The following is a 23,380-nucleotide window of genomic DNA, read 5'->3' as shown; positions in this document are numbered from 1 at the left end:
TGTCATTTTGTGTGGAAAACGTTCTGGTCGCATGCTGTCTATATCTTCATTCTTAGTTAAACAACGCCCTTTCAAATGTAGCTATTACACGTTTATATATTAGAAACCGATCGTACAACTTTGCCTATTTCATGACATTATCCTCGTATCTGTATAGAGAGAGAGTGATGTAATGGCATCGGGTAATTCGGGCAACATTTCAGCCTGAAAACTTCCACATACAAGCCTCCAAACTACCTTGCTCCATCCGGTATTCTGTGGGCAATAGCCTGTACTTCTATTTTGACAAACTATTAATTCTGTTCTATCGGTATGCCTGAATATTTTAATTTGGATACTTCTATATATTTTGGGATTAATTTTTAAAGTGTTATAGTTAAATATTTATGAGAGGCAAAAATAATCCGGTCTGCTTGTAAAATACCCATCACACTATTAAGGCGAAGAGAAAAGTTCGCGGAGACGCCCTCTGTCCGTCACATGTCTGAAAACTGTCATGTAGGAACCCATGGGAGAGGAAAATATGAAAATAAAGCCCTCAACTAATTAATGAGGTCACCCACCCAAGTACTGACCACGACCAGTGTTGCTTAACGAAGGAGAATCGCTATGTTCAACATGGCGTACTCGTCGGATAAGTCACGAGACTATTGCTTCTTGACTACAATTCGGCATTGTAATGTCCCGAGACCAGAGAGGTAAAGGGGATTTTAAGCCTTCAGAGATGCTTACAATATAATAAATGGTGTACATTAAAATATGGAATGTAGTCGGATATATACATCCGTTAAAGTACATAACTGGCTCGTGAAATGGCGGCACATCACCATTCCAATGTCACGGGCCCATGCGGCTGGTTCAGTTCCATCCATCATCTGACTCTAGGCTAATGAGAATGCAGTGAAAACTGAATATTCAATTTGCTATCTTCTTTTCTTTCGTTTCATTTCAATTCAGTCACACGGTAAGCCACGCTTCTTATTATGCCGCAACCATTAATCTTGCGTCAGTACAGTCTGTTCCTTTGACTTGGTGCCACATTACAGACATCAGAAGGGACGATTAACAAGGATTCGGAACTACAAGCCTCAGACAGTGATGCCCGAAGCGTAGAATTGTTATGAATCAATTACGAATATATTTTTAAAAATATATTCTGAACAAACCAATAATTGTCGACCACAAAAGCTACATTATTACTGTCAATGCAAATGCAGATTACCTCAACTGGTGGTCATGAAAATACCCGGATAATAAACGAACTTGTTACAAATTTCTTTTAAGGTTTCTTGACTAAAAAACGAGAGTTTCAAGCAGCAAGCCCATTCGATAAGTGCACGAGATAGATATGACATCAGCCGCAAGACACAGATCTGGGAGGCCACGGTTTAGGTATTCAAGGCCAATTTATGATCTAGAAACTGTTCACATCTCATTAGAAGCTTCTCTCGCGGGATCTTCTTAATCTAATTAATTTAACGAATGTATTTAGACAAAACTAAATTTAACATTCGTATTAACATAATATATGAACACTGAAAAATCTTTTTTTTTTTTTTTTTGCTTTTGCTTTCTAGCAAAATATGTTGCAGAACATCTAATTTATTTGTACATTCTTACATATCGAAATTGCGCGCATTGCTAAGACATGTCACTGTTCTGTGACAAACTTATGGTAAGTAACGGGCCGTGAAGGCCCATGGGGTTGGGAGACGTCGAGGCGCCTACATCTTCTAGACAATCGGCTCACAGACGTCTGTGAGATTGTCAGCCTTACGCGCCGGCCGCCCTTTTCCCCCAGGAAGATTTCTGGTACTCATTTGTTTTAGAGGCTGTGTCGACCTCAGGGCCATAGTGCGGCTGGATGGATTAGGCCAATTGAAAAAATCCGATGATCTCATCGGGAATCGAACCCGCCACCTTCCGGCTTGTAACACAGTGCCTCAACCAATTACGCTACTGGGTGCCCCCAAACGTACGTTAGATCTACCAACTATGTAAACTCGTCTGACCCTTTCACAGCTACTGACAAGGAAGTCAGTCAGCAAAACGGCTACCCTTTTGTGATATTCATTTAGATATTCCCCGCCATCTGTTGGAGCTGTTTTTGAACTATGTGCTAACATGATAGGTCTCGGTGTATCGCAAAAATGACGATTTACTGAGTTTTGACAGCTAGACGTTACGATTTCAGTAGATGGTGTTCGTTTCACATTAATTTTTCAGACATACAGATTATGTACAGGGCTCGGTACAGATCCACAGACTACAGACAAGCAGATATTGTGAAGTCATCCGATTCTGAGGAATCAGATGGGGCTACAGATTCACAGAAGACTTCATATTGTACATCTGGCTCAGATTAAGGGCACGGTCAGAGGCCACAAACTCACAGACTACTAAGAGGGGGGATTCCTATATTTCTACGAATCCTCAGGAATTTGGATGCTATATAATAACAGATTCCGGAGAGAATTGGATGCCAGAGATCCACAAATCCAGTCGAGACTGGAACAGTTACAGATTCACAGACTCAGAAGAAAAGACAAATGCGAGAAATCACAGACTCCGGAAACATCTGGATATTGCAGATCTAGAGATTTCGTGGAGACTTGAATTCTACAGAGATTCACAGATTCCATAGATAGTTGCATAACATAGGTATAGTTTACAGAGTTAATTAATTGTGCGTCATATGCTGATGGAGAGAGTTTCTGAGGTTCTGGAGAAGCCTGCATCCGATTATGTGGACTGCTGGTATAGTGACAGCACTTCTTAGGTTCAGACCAGGCTTCAATTGGCACCGCAGCGTTGCCACGTGACAGAGGGCGTGAACAGCTTGCAATCTGCAATACAAAAGAAATACTCTTCTGAAACATACAGGATTTATTCTTTTAATTTCGAGAAGAAAACACCATTGATGAGATACTTTTAAACTCTTCCAAGTGTTATCCATGGACCTCACCTTCATGACCACTGACCTAACCAACTAACTCTCCGATGGCGGAAACACAAGATTCAACACCGCTAATAACAAGACGTACAATTGGACACGATTATGAGTCAATTCTGTCCACGTCCAATCACAACAACCTATAGATTCTGATGATAGTGTATAACACTCGGGATTGGTGAGCTTTCGGTCTTTGTCCATCGTCCGGTATTCTAAAGAGGACACCGTTTCGGAAATTGGATCTGTTTCTGTCCCCAGCGTGAGGGGTGGGAAGGACTGAAGTTAACTCTTGCTAACGGACCCAGCAGAGTAGGTGTCTCCCGCCCTATCGGCTTAGGACCATGGACAAAGTCCAAAAACCCAGTAATCACAGCAATCTATGTTCTTGTGCTCAACCTTAATGCCATTCTCGCATCTCCTTCTTAGTCTCTCAAGTAGCCGTTGCTTACTTAATGACGTGGCCAGTAACTCTGGTTATAGGCCTGACAGGACGACAGGAGAGGGTGCGGAAGGAAGCAGTCATGGTCTGTTTCAAGTCCCGTCCCCTCATCCTCTCCGAGAGGCAGAGGAAAATCAAGAAAATGCACTCAGGATTGCCGGTATCCTTGCAGAGTTTTGAACACGCAACATCCCAAATAAGAATAAGGACTGTCACATGCTTGCGATATTCGGTAAGTAGCATGTAACAGGTATTCCTACTAAAATTTTATATGCATTTCTTGTCTCCCCGTAAGATAAACATATACAGTCCATGGCAAACTCCTAGATTTCACTACTCTGCCAACAGCAGATGACCTGCATAAGTAACGAGGTTTCACAATACGTAAATTGCCAAATTAGCTTAATCTCTGTTAGATGCAAATATTACCTTGAGTCTTCTGAATTCAGACACTAGAAATGTGTGGTCATCCCTCATTACACGGGATCAAGTTTCACAAAAATACAAAACGTGAAAAAGTGATAGTTTTATATACATATAGCATATACACGTTATTAAAGAAAACGTTTTTTTTTTTCTGTGGCGCTACATCCCCAATTTTGGGCCTAGGCCTACCTCCATGAAACTCTCCGTTTCACTTCGGTTTACTAGATCTTACACATTCGGTAGGACTCCTTGGGCGAGTGATAAGCTCGTCGCAAGGCCTCTACCTGCAGACAAACACAGAAAAGCGCACACAAACATCCATGCCCTGAGTGGGATTCGAACCCACTATCCTGGCTTCCAAGCGAGCGAAGACAGTGCATGCCTTAGACCGCTCGGCTACCGTGACCAGCAAAGAAAACGCTTACTATTCACTATTTCGTAAGGTAATTTACTTAACTCTCATGATATTTCCGATTTATGATTCATAATCATTAAACTATGTGCACCAGAAAAGACGTAATTAAATAACTCGAGATTCAATCAATCACAAGGTCAGAGAGTTGCCTGGAAGTAAAAATGTGCATTTCTTTAGTTTTCAGATTCAATGAAGATACTCTCCTTGACGTGTTGTAGGGAAAATCATAGTCAACATGCACACATATTCCAGTTCCTGTCCATTGTCTGGAACCGAACTACATGGCTCTAATATCCGTGACAGTTTGAGTGCCGGAACCAGATTACTTCCGTGGGCAACACGCGAGATGTCTGACTGCACGGAACGAGGTAGAGGCGATGTTTGAAGCCGGAAGAACAAGGCCTGGACCTTGGGAGGGGCAACTGGGTGGACAGCTGCCCAGCTGCACCCTTGACAGCATCACAGACATTAACCTATTGCTTTCGTGTTAAGTCTTCTTTAAGAATTCCTGACGAACTCATTCCTAGCACAGGAATTCGACAGTCTGACAAGAACAGCGGAAAGTTTCCAGATAAGTTTACTGCTATTTTCAGGCACTGGTCGTGGAGGTTCGCTTTTTACCTGCCACTCGCAGAAGCACAATTTCTTTACCCGAGATACTGCTGCTTTCCTTATCAATATTACAACATACAGTAGCTAAAACTTTAAAGAAGGAATAACACGCAAGTACAACATTCAATATTACTCACTGTCTGGTAATCGAAGACTGTATTTGGTGAAGTAAAGGTCTCCTCTGCTTTCCTTGGTAAGAATGAAAAATAATAAAACACACTGTTCCAAATTCTTTGTATTGGGGCTACGGTGAATGGTACTTTACCACACAATTCTAGAAGACAGGAGGGGTCTGACTACTGTTGTTGACAGCCGTGTGACAGCGGGCACAGTTACACGAGATGTCCTCGCCCAAGAGACTTCACCGGCTGACGTTGGAGGCTTGTATTCTGGAGGCATCCGGTCCAAAGTTTCGGCCTGATGTTTCCGCGGTTTCATCAGTCTTTCGACGAGACAGTCGTGTGATAGACATAAGCGGAAATGGCCTAAACACTCATGACTAATTTATTTCCTATTATTTTTTTCGGCATGGAATAAATAAAGTTTAAAATCAAAATATCTCTGTAACATCTCGTGTTTATAAAGTATGATGACATGTAAGTGAATAAAAATTAAGTCACCACTTTAAGTTTCGCTTTGAGACGCAAGGGGTATGTGAAGCTTCACTAAGAACAACGGATACGTGAAGTTTCACTTGGAGATCAAAAGGTGCAGGAAGTTCCATTCCGGGACCAAGGGGTATTTCGAAAAAAGATGATTAAGAATCCCATTTTAGGAAAATTCCGCCAATTCCCGAATCTCATTCGTCATCAACTTCTCTCCTCATTCTAAGGTATGAGGCGCCCCTCAGTAGAAACGGAGCAGTTAAATAACCGTAGATTCAATCATCTGTACACTGTAAGCTCCCTTCACATCCAAGAGGCATTGAGGAGTACAGTTTTCATTTTAGCACCAGGCTTACAGACAGCTGATTAGCAAACCGACCAACGCAGTAACTAACTTACCATTTACACTAACTAGCTGACTACATTACTGATTAAGTGCTTATGACAAACAAATTAATTAACGGGCGAACTCACTAAGTAAGCATTTAACTGAATGAATAAGTAGCTACTAACTAACTCAATGCTTGTAGAAAACGAAGGCTCAACAATGCCAATACCGGAATCCACCGCTGTACACATGCCGTTAGCATAATAAACTCTAGTCTGTTTTATGCTACAATCTTTGTACAAGAAAGTTTATTAGAAATAACACATAACGGAGAGATTAAGCCTTTCCTTTCACGTGTTATATCTCGGAAAGGATTTTGATTAAAATTGATAAAGATCTACATGAACAGAACAAACAAATATAAGTTCAGTTCATACCGCTCCACACTAACTCCTACTTTACATGAAGCTCGGATTCCTCAAAATGCGCTTCAATGTACAAAGAAGTGTCACAGAACGCAAAAACGTGCATGCTAGCTCGGTAAGATATAATCGTACAACTGTCATTTGATAATTTTCCCATGAAGTGACTAGAGATCCCATGGTGTGAGCCTTTGATACTGTCACTTCTGAAACAACAGATCTGTGTGTTTAATAATAGCATTAACAGTAAATGAACTTGAGACAAATGGAATACGCGGAAAGGCAAAGAATGAGTCTGGTTGGCGTGCACATGTACACTCTTGTTTTCCATTAGAGTAAGTACGTTACCAAGTATCATGCACTAATGACAATCTTGTCTCCGCATGCGGTCCGTCATTGAACTTGATTGTTTCTGGCGGAGCTGATGGCACTTGTATTCCAAGGACTACAAGTCATCTTCAGAAATTGGAAACAATACAATGTCCCTCTAGTGTAATAAATTTGAAACAATTTAAGTTGAGTTTATATAACCGTAGTTCCTGTTGATTATTTAATAGCGTTTCGCAGTTTCACACAAGGCCATTATCCTGTTGTTGACCTTACGAAAGTCAAAATAAGAATATTCACAGTTGTGGAACAGAAATCGGAGAGGAAATTGAAAGAAAGCGTATATACGTAAAGATACTTTAATCTGCTTCAAGTCTGAGAGTTGTGATTAGCCCAAACAGGTTCTGTGTTCTGATACTGAAATACAGTTATATCTTCACATCGCCCTCCGGCAGACTGGATGAGCCAAAACAACAGACTTATCTGTATGTATTCTTCTTTGTTAAATTTCGGACAGATTAATTACAGGTAAACCACAGTAACCGACCATAAAGGCGCCTGCTGTTCTTCATACAAACGAACGACCATTGTCAGCATAAGAGGAGTGTGAATTTATGATTAACTTATACACTTGTCGCTATTTTCTTTGAAATGACAGAAGAGTGGAAAAGTGTATTCAATTCTGAATTAGACCCCACTATATCTTCGAAATTCATTCTCCATTCATCACCGTGTTCATGTTAATAACTGCACACACAAATTAATTTCCTCAAAGTCAATCGTATTACAGACACCACCTTGCATAACAAGATTTCTTTCAACTTAACAACAAGGTAAAGCTGTCCCTGTGCTTAACTAATTAAGCACTACGCCATGAAGGCGTATTGGGGAGTGGGTGTATAGGCCCACATTTTCTTCACCTCGGCACTAGTTGGAGGTGGGTGGTCAGCTTCACGCCCCTGCCGCCTTACTCGCGGGAAAAGAGGCCGCACTACCCACTGGATAGGAGGTTGGGTGGACCCCAGAGACGGTCTGGATGACGTGGAGAACAGAAAATTCTTGACCATACCGGGACTCGAACTCCGCCCCCTCTGTCGTCCAGCCCGTAGCCAGTCGCAATACCGACTGAGCTATCCCTTCTCACATATGCGGGAAGATACAAACATATACATTTCGAAAGCGAGCTTCTCACTCTCACATACGTCTTCATAAGAAACTGTTGGTGAATAAGGAGACAGGATTCCAAAGAGATTAATCTCTTATCTCTGACATGCAGGTGCCTAACTTACACAGACTCGGAACTGCTATGTAGGCCTCTATTTCCCTAAATATGCATAATACACAAACATATTTCAAATACAAGTTTCAGGACTTAATGAAGCATACATTTCTTGTTACTCGCTTTTCTTTTTATTTCTGTGATAGATTCTCTTCCGCACACTGGGTTCTTCTTGTGAAAACTTGCAAATTCGAACTGACATTTACGAGAGATTACACTGCACCCCGTATGTAAAAGTAAAGCTATCCCTGTAACAGGCTTTGAAAGCCCATAGGGTTGTGAGATGTTGAGGGTCCCACATTATCTAGACAATCGGCTCAGAGATGGCGGTAAGGTTGTCACCCTTACGCGCCGGCCGCGCATTACTCCCCAGGAAAATTATTTAATTAATTGAAAAAAAATCCAATGACCTCATCGGGACTTGAACCTGTGACCTTCTGTCTTATAGCATAGTGCCTCAACCAACTACGCTACCGCGTACTCCCACACTGCACCCCGTGTGACTCAAAATCCATCCAGTAGTTTACGAAATGAAACCTGCGGACCGATGGCTACAAATTTGTCAGTTATACAATACTTATACTTTCTGCAGATTATGCCAGTAAGGAACTCTGTAAAATGCGGACTGCGGGCTTGCTCTGTCCCATTCGACATGAGCTTGTACACATTTAAGAAAGAATACAGGACAATGCCGAACATTCCTGCATTTCTTTTAAGGGACCACCGCCAGAACAAAGGATAAACCATGTTCAGAAAGAGGTGGGGGGAGGGGGGGGAGGGTAGATGACATTGACCAGTAGAGTGTGTCTCTGTCTTCCTGCACGCCTCTACTTCCGGTGCACGCCTCTGCAGAGGAAGTCAGAGGTCACACACCCGCTCGATGGGTGAACATTATGAATTCAATTGTTATGCACGATGCATTGTTTATGGCTGCAGCGTGCTTCAAATGGAAGTTTCGTGGACATATATGGGAGAAGGCAGGGCACCGCGGTCAGGTCAAATCCATCAGACGCTGACTTCGTGGTGCAGGCTCTTGTTGAAGCTCAGACACTCAGGTGGCCAAGAAATTTCACGTTTCATGACACCCCCGGGTTCATTACATCATCACCACCACCGCCAATGGCAAAACAGCTCTTTTTGAGCCATGGCCTTCCTTAGAAGATTCTGCGAGACTGCGTCCGGTGTTCACTTCTTTGGATTTCGCAACAATGATCTTTTTAAAGAGCCAGGTCGTCAGCCCTGCGTCCAACCCCCAACTCCACCAACCTGCAGAATTCATTACGGGGTTCGAAAAGCCGGAACCGAGCAAGGTAGGTCAGGCTATAATGCTCCTGATTTATATGAGCAGGTGCCCGATTCCAATGTCGGCTAGCACGCAGACTATTCTGCCGAGGATTTCCGTGGATTTCTTCAGTTCCTGCAGAATAATGCCGGGATACTATCTGCAAACAGGCCATGGCCGCTTCCTTCTCCACATTGACCAATTCATCATTCATCAATAACCTTACTTTTCGATGCTATATAGTCATGAATTCTAACAGCATTGTTAATTGAACCACAATAAATAAAAGAGCCAGCTTAATTCAATCCACGCCCCCTCACATTAATCCTCCATGACCCATTTTAATATTACCTTGAGGTTTTCCGACTAGTTGCATGTATTTCTCGCCTGTCGGCACTTGGTACACATCTGGTCACATCTTTCCTTACGGGAAAGGAGAGTATTCTAAAAGTGCAGACTGACGTGTTATTCCCTGCGACACAAACCGCATATGCGACGTCAACTCGAACAGGGCTACTGTCCTGTTGACCCACGAAGACACGTCCCCCCCCCCCGATGGTTACATTGCATGGCGTGTGGTGGGAACGACAGTGACGTCGCGTAGACAAGAGCCCTGAAATTACATACGATAATAACCTAAGTGCAACGTTCGCGCAATTTCCGTATAACAGCTGCATCTTCCAGTCTGATGGCAGTAACTACTACATCTCTGGCGCCAAGCATGTAGATCATACACATATCTACAAATTCTGAGAAATACTGCTCTTACATGTACACCCACTGCTAGGCAACGGGCTGGTAAACACATTTCCGCAGAGGCAAACGTGCGGAACAATAGGACGTCTGTTGCTAAGCAACGAAGCTATAACATGCATCCTTAACAACAGAAGACTGTGCTTTCCGTGGGATCCGCGCAGAGGAGTTGTCTTGAAGACAATCGGCGCTGCAAGTTCGTTCTCGGTAGGAGACAGACACGGGAAGTTCGTAGTTGAAGAATTAGAAGTCGGCCTGTGAAGACGTAACGGGTGATTTGAAGACTTTATGTGTGCTGTAGTGCAGTGACATCTGGAGTGTTCATGTGTTAAAATCCGTTGCCAGGAAACCGATAGGGAAAACTTTGTGGAGGAAGAGCCATTGTTGAGATCTGTTACCTAGCAACGAATAGTGTAAGTAAACGCTGAAGATGTTATTTATGTATTGTAATTATACCAATCCTTCTTGTCTTATAATTAACAGTAGTTAGGACTTGTGAATATCCAATAAATCGATTCCCTAATCCAAACCCGTATCTATAGTCACTAATACATGTGACATAATTTAATATTCGGTAATTATAATCAACACAACGGAACGAAATTTTGAAGTTGTGTCCCAGAAATGTAAAGGAGACACAATCCGTACTTAAGAAATATGTTCTTTCCCAAAAGGTATAATAATATCAGAAGTGTATAGTGAGGTTGTGACAACGTAACAATAGCGTCTAGCTATTAATTATATTTTTTATGCAGTCTCACCCAGAGTATTTATTTTCAAGCCACAAAATTTTTCACTGGCCGCTATTTTTCCTTTTCGTCTGTGCACAACTGACGTAATGTAGGTGACGTCACAGCCAATTTCTCTATGCATTAAACTCGATATATCTCATATACAGAGTGGCCTACATATTTCCTGGCAGGTAACTCCACTATGATATATTCTACCATGTTTTCGGCCAGCCAAAATTCAGAGGCCTCCATAAAATAACTGGAACATAATAAGCTACCGGAATTACGTAAGTATATTCGCTCAGGATTAAAGATACTTAAAAGCCTTTAGTTATGCAACCCATCTAACATGGACGCTTACCATGCAGCCTAAGACGATTAAGGTTAAAGCTATCCTGTAATAGGCCGCGGAGGCCCACAAGTTTGTGAGATGTCGAGGCTCTCACATTTTATAGATAATCGGCTCACAGATGGCGGTGAGGTTGTCAGCCTTACGCTCCAGCCGCCCTTTACCCCGGGGAAAATTCCAGTACTCATTTCTGTTAGAGGCTGAGTCGACCCCAGGGCCATAGTGCGGCTGGAAGGATTAGGTAACTAAAAAATCCAGTGACCTCATGGGGATTCGATCCCGCGACCTTCCGGGTTGTAGCGTAGTACCTCAAATAACTACGTTACCGCGTGGCCCAGACACTGCAGCAAAACTGTATCACGGAGAAACCGTCTGAACACAGCCTGCATGATGTGTTCACCGAAACATCAGCCGCAGGCCATGACATTGTAGCTACGGGCTTCAGACACCAATGCAGACCGCAAGCTCGAGTTTTGAACAAAGGCTCCACACGGTTATATTATCTCGGAGATGCCCAATCAAAGAGGGTGACATCGCCCCTGAGAGACACACAGGTAGAACCGTTACACCGCCCTGCGTCATCTGCTGAGGAGACAACACGGCGCGCGTGTACAGGGGTAGCCAAAATGCCAGATAAGTCTGAATTCTTAAACATGGCTGGAGCCAGAACTAGAACCTCGCAAATACGAACGCTTCCGCTTAAGCCACATCGGCCACAGCCAGTACACCAGGGCCATCTTAGTATTCAGAGTCAGTTCCTCATATTATCCTCCTAAGGCCTAGGTCTGTGAATAGTCACTGCTTTTCTGGTAATCCAACTACAATTTCGTGTGCATTTCTCATTACCCCCTGCGAGATACACGCCCTGCTTATCACAGTCACCGTAATAATAACAGAACAGCACACATGCAAAATAAAAAATTTCTCATTATGCAATTTTCTCTATAATTCTTTTATTTGCTCTTTCTTAGGTCCAAATATTGTCTTGAGCATGTTTTCCCACACTCAGTTTCTGTTCTTCCCAAATTTCGCAATAAATGGAGAAAAGGAAATGTTGGACGTTCAAGAAGGAAGCAAGCAATGTAGAACATTACATAAAGATGAAATGTACAGGATATCTCAGTCAGTATAGTGACTAGGCTGCAGTCAGGGCTATCAGAGTTCGATTCTGGGCAGAGGCACGGTGTTTTCCCTTCGCCACCGCGTCCAAACCGACGCTGGAACCCGTCTAGTGCCCCAGCCAACTGGCATCGTCTGCGTCTCAATTAGCTCGCCCTGGAGTCGGAAATAAGAATATGCGGAGCTATACCGTCATGTCCCTTTCTGCTTTAATGGCGTGGTGCTTAATTAATTTTTTTAATTCGCATAGTGGAGGGTGGAGTCCAGCTTAGTCCACTAGGCACGTCGGCCACTGATTGGCCTACTGTACTTGCCCCGGGTGATTATGATGATGGAGAATTTTGTGGAATGAAGATTGGCAGGGAAAACCGAAGTCCTCGGAGAAAACCTGCCCCAGCGCCACTGTGTCCACCACAAATCCCACTTGACCAGACACGGGCTCGAACCCGGGCCGCCGCGGTGGGAAGCCAGCGACTAACGGCTTGAGCTATGGCGTGGTGCCGGGACAACTTTACACTTGCCATCACGTAAAGGGAAACTTATGGCAGTGTCTGTTGGGGAAGGTGATATCTGGCTGGGTGGAAATGAACGCATAACGAATTTTGGTGATAACATTTGGAACGCCAAGAAGAAGATGGAGCGGGCTCTCATATCAGCAGTGGGGAGTCCTTGGGTTGCGCTACCAGAGACTCAGTCAGGTCCAGTGATGGAACAGTGGCATTTTCGAACGATTAATGCTTTAAATGCAAGTGGTTACTGTACACACCACTTGCTTGAATACACTAAAATTCTGCATTCTGCCGACAGTGCATGTACATATTTCGTATGGTGCTCACAATAAAGGAATAAGAGGATTGCATATAGGATATTGGTGGGAAAGCCAGAAGGAAAGAGACCACTGGGAAGACCACGGCATACACGGGTGGACAATATTAAAATGGATCTGAGAGAGATAGCATGGGATGGTATGGATTGGATTGAACTAACTCAGGATAGGGCCAGTGGAGGGCTCTTGCGAACACAGTAATTAAATTTCGGGTTCCATAAAATGCTGGGAATTTCTTGAGTAGCTGCAGAATTGGCGACTCCTCAAGAAGGGCTCAGCTCCATGAGTAAGTAAGGAATATGAGAATAAGAGTAAAGTACGTCTCTGAAATTGTGAAGGCTGTAGCTCCATAAGAAATTAAGATTTGGATATTTCTGACATATAATTGGAAAGCTTTGATTGATTAACTGAACTTGTGGTGCTATTTGTCCCCTTTAACCTAATACAGGACTGAGGGGGGGGGTTAATAAGTACATTAAAAGAATAAAGACATGTGAAGCACATGGTCGCCATTCATGCATACACAGACACAGGCGTGAATTAATGACTTTGCATTTATACGTTATGTGATATGTCGTGAGATACTGAATTACATTTCAGTGTGGAAAGGAAGACATTTCCAGTGCTCCGGACAGTGTTCAACAGCGAGAAGACGCGCATGTTTCAACGCTCACTCCTTCATTTGCAAGGAGCGGTGCAACTGGAAACACCGCCTCTGACACGTGGCGTTATGTTTGCGGTTTTACAAAAACACGTGTAAGCAAAAGGAGTACAGGTACTTGAACCCACGACATACGGTTGCCCTGGGAATTCATTCAGAATCCTTAAAAAAAAATATATATATATATATATATAGTATCGTGCGATTCTAGGCCGCGCCACAACTCAAGCGGTTAGTCGCTGGCTTCCCACCATGGCGGCCCGGGTTCGATCTCAGGTCTGGTCAAGTGGGATTTGTGGTGGACAGAGTGGCGTTGGGGCAAGTTTCCTCCGAGTACTTCGGTTTCCCCTGCCAATCTTCATTCCGCCAATTGCTCCACAATCACCCTCACCTATCAGATGGGACTGGTACAATAGGCCAGAAGTGGCCGCAGTAGAAGGGACTTAGTCCCACACACTAGCATTAAAAGAAAGCGTGTGATTTTCGTCTATTAGGTCTTCATTTTTGTCATTAACAATACCTTATTTCTGATCACTATTATTATAATACATATTTCTTTATGAAGTGCATAAAATAACGCAGTAGCGTAGCTGATTGAGGCACTATGTTACAAGACGGAAGGTCGCAGATTCGAGTCCCGGTGAGATGGACATTTTCAAATTACTTAATCCTTTCAGCCGCATTATGGCCCTGGGGTCGACTCAGCCTCTTAACAGAAATGAGTACCAGGAATCTTCCTGGGGGGTAAAGGGCGGCCGGCGCGTAAGGCTGAACGTCATCTATGGGCCGATTTTGGGTTACACCTGGCACTGGGGAATATACATTGCAGGAAATCGCACAAATTTAGTTTACATTCCTGTTGGCCCAATATAACCGCACTATACAAGAAAATGCAATGTTACTGAGAAACGAGTCATTGCAGAAAATACTTGGCGCACAGCACGTCGTTATGCGCTTTCCATTTCCGGTAGAGCGAGTAGTTAATGGAACACAGGGGCAGCAGTTTCTGTCTGTATGTAGTGCAGATAGCACGAGTGCAACACCGGCTTTGGGCACGAAGGAGGAAGGATGGAAGAGCAGAGAAAGGAAACAGGAAACAAAGAAGACAAGATAGGGCAAGAGTGACAGTAATTATTGAGCTGTAACTTAGCTGGACCGCACCGTAGCCATCAGCCTGCCTCCTTGAGCTCACTGATAGTCTGGCACCCCTGTGAAACTTACTTCGCGACTCTTGCAGAAGAAATGGACACGACTGGCTTTCATGATGAAGGCCAGAAAGGTGAAATTCGTCACTTTTATTACGCGTCACTTTCAACCTAATTCAGTTCAAGGTCTCCTTTACTCAAAGAGACTAAACGCATTTGTGGCCTGTTTCGTCAAGTGTTCATCTCAGAGACAAATGCTTTAAATATACTACACTGCAACTATCCATTCACAACGAAAATAAATTTACATACATATACGTATGTACATACACGTATTTAGTCCAAATATAAGAAAGACTCAGTTATTTCGACAAAATACCTTCTATAATACCCAGAAGTGCTGAAAAGAACTAAACGCTTTCTTTTCCCTTCACTACACACTCAGCATTTGATAGGACACGGACCATATAGAAAACACCACGTCCAAGAGTTCTACTGTTGCGTGTATATTTGTTACCGCGGGAAAGTCTTTACCGAGCTGTTCCCTAGCGTACTGAGACACACGGACAGCAAAGTAATATCACAAGCCTCCCTTCATTTTTTCAAAATAAAGAAAGCAAGCTAAGAACAGCCAAGGTATATCCAAGCTTTCTACAAGATTCTGTGACCGCTGTGCCATCTAGCAGATGCGCGACCTAACCACGCACGTACCTACACGGCAGACAGACGTCAGGGGTGCAATAAACGCCCCCCTTTTAATGCCATTCCCATGCTGCAATTTCCCGTTCTCATTTATTTTGGCTAATGTTTATCGGTACACTGATATCTTTGAGCTTAATTTTCATTCAGCGAAATACAAATTTAAACAAATTCTCACCCATACATTACGATGAATGGAAATTATTTCCTAAATACTTAGTCCTCGCTCTGATCAAATCTCCATTCAGAAAAAAGAATCCCTTCCTTAATCTCTCGATGAAAATCGTGGAAAGGAAAACAGCCAACAGCGCTTTCAAACCCATCTTCACGGTTTAAGTACTCAAGATGTGATATTTCTCGCGAGGATGACTATAACGTGTTATCATGGAACATGCAGGAAGTAAAGGGACAACAAAGAGAAAACAAGTGAAAAACAAGTGCAGCGCTTCTAGATGGAAGGCACATTCATGTCGTAGTGTTACACATGAAGGACGGTGAGACGGCCAGGGCACGTAGCATGCATATGCACAGTGTTCTGGAGGGAACGCCACAAGGAAAGAGACAACTAGGAACACTTAGACGTAGGCGCGAGAATAATATCCCAATGGATCTTAGAGAAATAGGGCGACATGGACTGGATTCATCTGGCTCAAGAGAGGGACCAGTACTTATGAACACAGTAATGAACCTTCAGGTACCATAAAATCTTGGAAAATTCTTGAGTAGCTAAACGACTGGGGGGGGGGGGCTTCTCAAGGATTNTGGTTGGTTAGTTAGTTAGTTAGTTAGTTAGTTAGTTAGTTAGCTAGCTAGCGATTGCTTTCAATAGTCTCACATCTGCAGGATAACATTTTGATACTGAAATACTATTTCTGGAAACTGTTGAAAATGAACATTGGTTGGTTAGGTGGGCGAACGTTTCAAGGCCAGTTTCCAGTTTAGTCCGTGCAAAGCACTTTTTGTTTATGTCACTAGTGCACAATGAATATTCCTTTTGTTATTTCGGTTCAGATCCAAGCGTCTTTCATACCTCATGTTACATGCCAACTGGTGAATTACGTCAGGTCAGTTGTCTGAGGTATATTTACATACAGCTGTCAGTACGCTGGTTCTTCGCTCGCAGATTTTCTTTTTTCCTCTGCCCTGAAGATGGAGGCGATACGTTCCTCCAAAACGTCGGTTAACACAATATCTACACGGCGTCACATCCCAGAAGACGGCTTTCTTTATAGTCCCCGCCGTGAAAACCTCAAATCTTACACAATTTTACACATTCTTCGATATGGCCTATATTCACGAATTACAAGAAAAGCAATATGCTTACATTCCTTTACTTCTATTCCCATCATCACCAGTAAGACATGTTGTATCTGCAATAGAGGAACAGGGATTTTGGAAGAAATGGGCCGTGCCCCATTTCGAGTTTCCTTTACTCTTCGGTAAGAATCAGTTAGGAACTATTTTCTTATGTTAAAATCATCTCACAAGCGGAAGTATACACAAAGATTACGAGATTCACATCGCGACTTCCACTTACTCAGTGGAGCAGCACTGCAATAGATGTAACGCGATACAGTACCGGTAATGCAGCTACTGGTCCACGAATCCACGACCACAGGGCATGACACAAGCCTGGAGCCAATAGCAGAATTTTGCAGACTCGCATCACAGATTTACGATATAAATCTCATTAACTTTATAGCAAGAAGTAAAATTTCCCTCAAATCCATTTACATAAAACAGGGATATAAGTCAGTGATTTCTGTAATTATTCTCCCTAGAAGGGACTCCCTCTGCGTGCTAGATAAAAGACAGTACCTCAAAATTTAACTCCATCACCAAATTTGCAATCATTTCCTCAAAAACATGTGCTACTACGAAGTTCTTGTATGATGAGCCTCTGGTACGTGATGTCTATTGTTTACTTTGCCATTCCTGGCTTCAGGATTCACTGGTTATGGTCACCAAACGAAAAGACGAATCTCAGTTCCGAGCAGCCGCCAAGTTGCTACTTGACTGCGTGCGGCTAGTACTCTTCTCACGGCTGACTCCCATGGTCACCATGTTGATGGTATTAACGGCAGAGGAATGAGAAGTATGAAGCTATGGGACTTATGTTCGGGGCATTTTATCAACACACATAACAAAACGTGCTTCTCTACTACATAAACATATTTCAGGAAATATAAGTAGGCTATCGAACAATGAAACTGCTAGAACCGCGTGATTTCCTTATCCCTGCACCTCGCGGGCGGATGGCAGGTACGCTCGTCACGATTTGAAGGGGCCTACACCTTTACTTTCCAATTTCACCTCCTGCAATCAGTTATTTGATCACCAACATACTCGTATATCGGTATAACACCTTACAGAGGTATAATTCCAACTTCACCCACTCTGTGAGGTATCAAGAAGAACAGGGGTGGGAAATTATTTTCTGAACTGCATAGATTATAATGTCCTCGGGTTGCGGATGGGGTAACTACGAATATACTGATTAAGCAGTCAGTGAGAGTAGACACTGGGCGATCCTCCAGCTTGGGGGTTAGACTCCAGGCTGTCACATCCTCATCTTATAAACTGACACGTTATGAAATGTCACAACGGGCTTTGAAACTGACAAAATAAGCGAATAAAGCATTCTCAAAAAGAACTTGGCTCCATGGTTAATTAGGTAAGGTTATAAACAGTTAATGACATATTTGTGAACAACGGATTGAAAAGAACGAGTAAGGAAACAGTCGCGGCCCATTTTAAAGCATCATGCCATTTAACGTACGATGAGGGACCGAAGGAAACCACGAAACCTTGTCAGAATTCACACATTCCGGACTGAGATTCGAACCCTGGACCTACGAAACATTAAGCAAGAATACTACGAAGTTTATTAAGTTGCGATGGGACGGCTGTGGATGAATTGGGCACAGGCTGGAAGCACGAGAGGTGAAATGCACTCAGAAACGATATTTCATTTTTCGTTTTCCCTTTTTAGTACAGTCACGAATATGGATGAATGATATGCACAGAGGTGAAGCAGGTCAGTCTGCTGCCTGGCTTTGTGCAGACATGTAGATTCCATTCCTACTGCTGGCACGTTGAGAGCTACTCCCATCACCTTGTGCTGACATCTCTTGTCGCGCGGGGTAAACATAAAACTGGTTCGGGCACTTGAACATTTTGTTTGTGAAGGACCTCGGACCGAAGTGCCTCACGAGAAAACTCTGTAAACGGATGCTTGTTTGTTTAAGAGCAAATAGTCATTTACACGATATGAACAAACTGTAACGATACACCGATGCTTTAAAAATAATTATCAGTAATTAATAAGACGACAGATATCAGAAAATCTGATTGGTGTTTCTAGGTTGATAACAAAAGAAAGAAGCCTAAAGTTGTAGACAGGCAATGTTATTTTCATATATACATAATATGCACGTGTAGTCCTATATACAAAACACACACACATATCTATATAAATAAAAATATATATACAGAGTGTCTCAGGAGGAATGTGCCAGACTTCGGGAGGGTGTTCCTTATGTTAAAGTATGCCGATATAACCCAAAACACCTATGTCCAAAGTTGAACAGTTACAGAGATAATGGCCCGAGAAAAGTGTGGTCTTCTGGCTGGTCCACGAACTATACCTGTCAGCTGAGACGTCTTATCTATGTTTGTCCTTGAGTGTGGTGATTCACACTAGCCGTAAGCTCATGCGCTACCTACAGAGTACGGTGCGGCTGCGCNCTGTGCACTCTGAAAGGGACGATGTACGAAAGATAAACACACGAGAGAACATTCTTGAGATGGTTCAGAGAAGTCCGCGTCTGTCCACTCGTAGAATGGCCTCTCGCATCGGCGTATCACGTATGCAGGTTTGGCGAACTTTACATGATGAAGAGTTGTATCCTTACCATGATCAAAGAGTACAACATCTGGAACCAGGCGACCATGCACAGCGTATGGATTTGTGCCACTGGATAAAAGCTCATCCCGAACTGTTAAGCGTCATTTTATTCAGTGATGAGGCGTCTTTTACCCTGGACGGTGTAAATAGTTTACGAAATGTGCATACGTGGTCCCATAATAATCCACATGAGATAATGGAAACGAAATTCCAAAAGAGATTTTCCGTGAATGTACGTTTAATACAGTTATGTAGTTGGCTTATACCTGTATGCGCAGACACCCATGTTACGTCAGCGCTTGCCAGTCATGTGTCGTACATAGTGCTTGGAAACGTAAGGACAATTATGACATGGCGAGCGAGTATTTTGTACTTCAATTTTATGGCTTCATGTCATTCACATTCCTCCTTGGACACCCTGTATATATGTATATCAGTATACGGTTTATGATTTACTGTTTGTGTTATGCTTACCAATGCAGAACACGACAAGAAGACAGGAGCTACAAATGACAGTGAGATGTACCTATGATTCGGTCGATACTGCAGACCCAACTTTTGCAGAAAAAGATTACAACGTATGCATATTCTGTGTCTCTCAAGGGCCACAGTGCGTAATACTGACTCAATGAAAATTTTGTAATCGAATTTTCAGCGGATTTCACTAGTAAATGGTAAGAGGGAATATAAGTATCAGAACAAACGAACTTGATTGCCGTGAATATCCACATCATCATCATCACCATTGTAATTCTTGCTATAGCAATATTTTCTCTGTAGGATTGTTTTGTATGTAGAAAGTGAAAGGCAAATTTGTCAACTGTGGCTAAACGCTGCAACATGAACTCGAATGTGGAGACATAAAACACAAAAAATTCTCGCTGAATTAGGCCTAGGACGTCTTGTTCACTCTGCACCCGTGCACGGCAACTGTGACTAACAGCGAAAGAAGAATTTCACAAGAGTGTGATTCGGTAATTCCACTAATGCACGAGTAACTACGTCACCACATGCACTGTGGAACAGAACGCCCCAGACACAAAGGATCGAGTTAAGGATTCTTCCGGAATGACATGCGTCAGAAGCTTTTCGCTTAATGGAGGCTGGAGTCGAACTGGGTCCACTCGGCACGGTGGCCACTGATTGGCCTATTGTAGCTTGCCCCGGGTGATTATGATGGAGAATTTGCTGGAATGAAGATTGGCAGGTGAAACCGAAGTACTCGGAGAAACCCCTCCCCAGCGCCACATTGTCCACCACAAATCTCACTTGACCAGACCCGGGATCGAACCCAGGCTGCCGGGGTGGGAAGCCAGCGACTAACCGATTGAGCTATGTCGCGGCCTGTCAGAAGCTTGGATACAATTCCGAATTTTGTAATTAAACCAAAAACGTGAGAAGAGATGCGATTCATTTCTCAAGAAACTACCAAGAACCAACACCCTCCCCCCATCAAAATGATGTATCCTCACAAGCGGCATCTAAGAAGCGTCATAATACGTGAGTCGTATACAGAATATACACAACTGTCTTTCAAAATAGGTCAATTAACAATAAAACAAGGAAAGCAGGTTACAGCATAAACATTTACACATTCCCATGCTCAAGATATTTTCCACTGAAACCAACAGTCCATAAGCAGAAGTTGCAGAACTTGACCCTAACTGAAACCGAGAACTTTCTCACAGCTTCCGCCCCTCCCTGAGCAGCATGGCAGACACTTCTGCTGGTCACTGACTGCGGTACGTTTCGGAGTTCACGAAATTCAGGAATTCGTTTTCTTGATCTCTGCCATGTACCTCCCTTAATTTTCTTACTTTCGTTCTTTCTTCCCTCATTCCTTTTGTATCCCTTTATTTCTTTTCTGTTTCTTCCTTATTTGATGATACTTTTCTTTCGTAGTCTGCCTTCCGACGTTTTAATTGACTAATTAAGGCCTCGTATACGCATTCAGTTAGATTTGTTACACTTCAACCTCGTGGCCCAGACCACGTGTCTAGAGGACAGAGAGACAGGTTTCATAGAGCATGGCATTGAACATTTAATTACGTGTCACAAAATTAATTAATTGATTCAGTAATTGAAATTGACATAATTATTTCTATCTTTCAGTATTCAAAACAACCAATTTAACTTCAGCAATAAGAAGCAAGGGTACAGACTACAAGGTTCACAGTTAATACGTTTATTTTTGTCGGTGAAGTCATACTTAAAGAATCCGTAATTTTCCGCAGGTCTATCAAAAACTTTTTGATCCGATGTAACGGTCAGTTAACTGCAATGAATAGCGTAATTAAGATATGAATAGGCATGCTGAGAGGCAAGGCTCCACAGCAAAGTGGTATGGCTGTTATACTCCAATCAGGGAAGCCGTGAACTTTAAGAAAGCTTCCTAGCAGATTAATGTAAGAGTAAATGTCATCGAACTGACATTTCAAGGAACACAATGCCGCATATTTCGTATGAATTGCACAGGCAGACATTACGAAACGCGCATGTAACCTCACACTGCTTCCCTCTTGATTTACCCCCACTCTCTCTGCTGCATAGAATATGCAGCGTCGGGTCGCAAGATAGCGTCTTTATTCCCTTATCTAAGGACGCTCTCTCAACCGAGCTGAAAATCTTTACGTGGGAGGATGAATTTGGAAGAATGTCAAAGGAACTGCTCATGCCATCTACCTGGAGCAACTGAGGCAAACCGCTCTACGTAGCGACAGATAACTGAACCACCTGACTTCCGACATATTGACGATTACGAATGATGTGTGAGGGTATGTGCAAAAGTTAATTTAATTATATATATTAGGACCTTCCTAAGGCTTTGCCAGATATTGGGCGATAACATTAAGAAGCATGGGCTGGGGTATGTAACATGCACGCGACGACAAATGTATTAAAAATTTTAGCCGAAAAACCTGAAATTACAAGACCGTTCCGAGATCTGGTCGTAGATGGAAGGTCAAAATTAAAATGGACAAATACGATGTGAGTACCTGAACTGGATTCAACCTGCTCAGGGCAGTATCAAATGACGGTACTCAGTATTGTGCTGCAGGAAATTCTGGAACTTCAGACCAGCTCCGCGACTACAATTTTCTGTGACTGTTGTCCATGATATACCAATGGATATCCAATTAAAAGTTTAATTCTATCGTGTGAGTACATAATTTATGTATAATTTCGTATGAAACACGGAACTTTATTACAGCACTTAGAAATTACACGATAAATATTACCTTAACTTTACTGAAATACAGTCTCACAACAGAATAAGTGGCTTCATTAAGACAAATTGTGGCACAAGCAAATGTTAACACGAATACACATAACATAATGAGGGGACGAAGTCTTGACGCTGAAGAAAAGGGAATAACAAAAGACTGGAAGCAGCACAACTGGGGGTGGGTTTCTGTGCCCTTCACTGGCTGTTATTTTGCACGTCAAGATTTGCATCCCGCAAGCAAGGTCAGTTATGATTTGAACATGACTATACATACCACAGAGTGTTGCGTTATTATTTTCTTGTCGGCCAATAGCGCTTGACGAAACGGTCCCAACATCCTACAGACAACTGTGTACATGCTATTCACGAGCGAGATCCGTTTTAAAGACATGTTATTTCTTTGCTGCAGTTTCAATAGCAGGAACAACTTTTAATGCGAAGAAAAGTCTTATTTCTGTGTTCTACTTTTTTGCCTTCTTTAATAATAAAAATCCAACCGTAAAAACGTAAAGTTGAGAGACCTGGAGGTAATTTGCAATTTACTTGCGATAAAAGAGCCCTTCGTGTCGTGACTACGTTCTGTTCTCTCTCTCTCTGTTTTTAATTCCAGGGTTTGTATAGGGTCCCACTACACCGCTCTCACTTGCTCTGTACAGCCTTATTTAAATACCGGTAGCTCCTGGCCAGACCGGGAGTTCATGCTGCAGAAGGCCATGTTTCCGATTCTACGAGAGAAAATGAGGAAATTTTGTTTAACTTTATTCATTCTGGTCTGTCGCACTAGTTTATTATAAAATGATTTGACAACACCGTCCAGTGTAACTCAGCATACATTTACATAATGCCTTTATATGTTTTGGTCAGTTGTGACCATCT

The 23,380-nt window shown here is 42.7% G+C and overlaps 1 protein-coding gene across 3 annotated transcripts in view; it reads right to left on the bottom strand.

The window, feature by feature from the left end:
* Window positions 1-1,890: 1,890 nt before the first annotated feature.
* The window catches only part of LOC111874725, a 164,366-nt gene continuing 142,876 nt past the window's right edge, over window positions 1,891-23,380 (bottom strand). For all 3 annotated transcript variants that reach the window (XR_004514135.1, XM_023870460.2, XM_023870461.2), the window contains one exon: window positions 1,891-2,846. The gene's annotated coding sequence lies outside the window, so the exon portion shown is untranslated. The remainder of the gene's footprint in view (window positions 2,847-23,380) is intronic.

The sequence above is a fragment of the Cryptotermes secundus genome, unplaced genomic scaffold, assembly GCF_002891405.2.
Source record: "Cryptotermes secundus unplaced genomic scaffold, Csec_1.0 scaffold362, whole genome shotgun sequence".
In the NCBI taxonomy this organism is placed as follows: domain Eukaryota; kingdom Metazoa; phylum Arthropoda; class Insecta; order Blattodea; family Kalotermitidae; genus Cryptotermes; species Cryptotermes secundus.
This window is presented reverse-complemented; position numbering and strand designations above follow the sequence as displayed.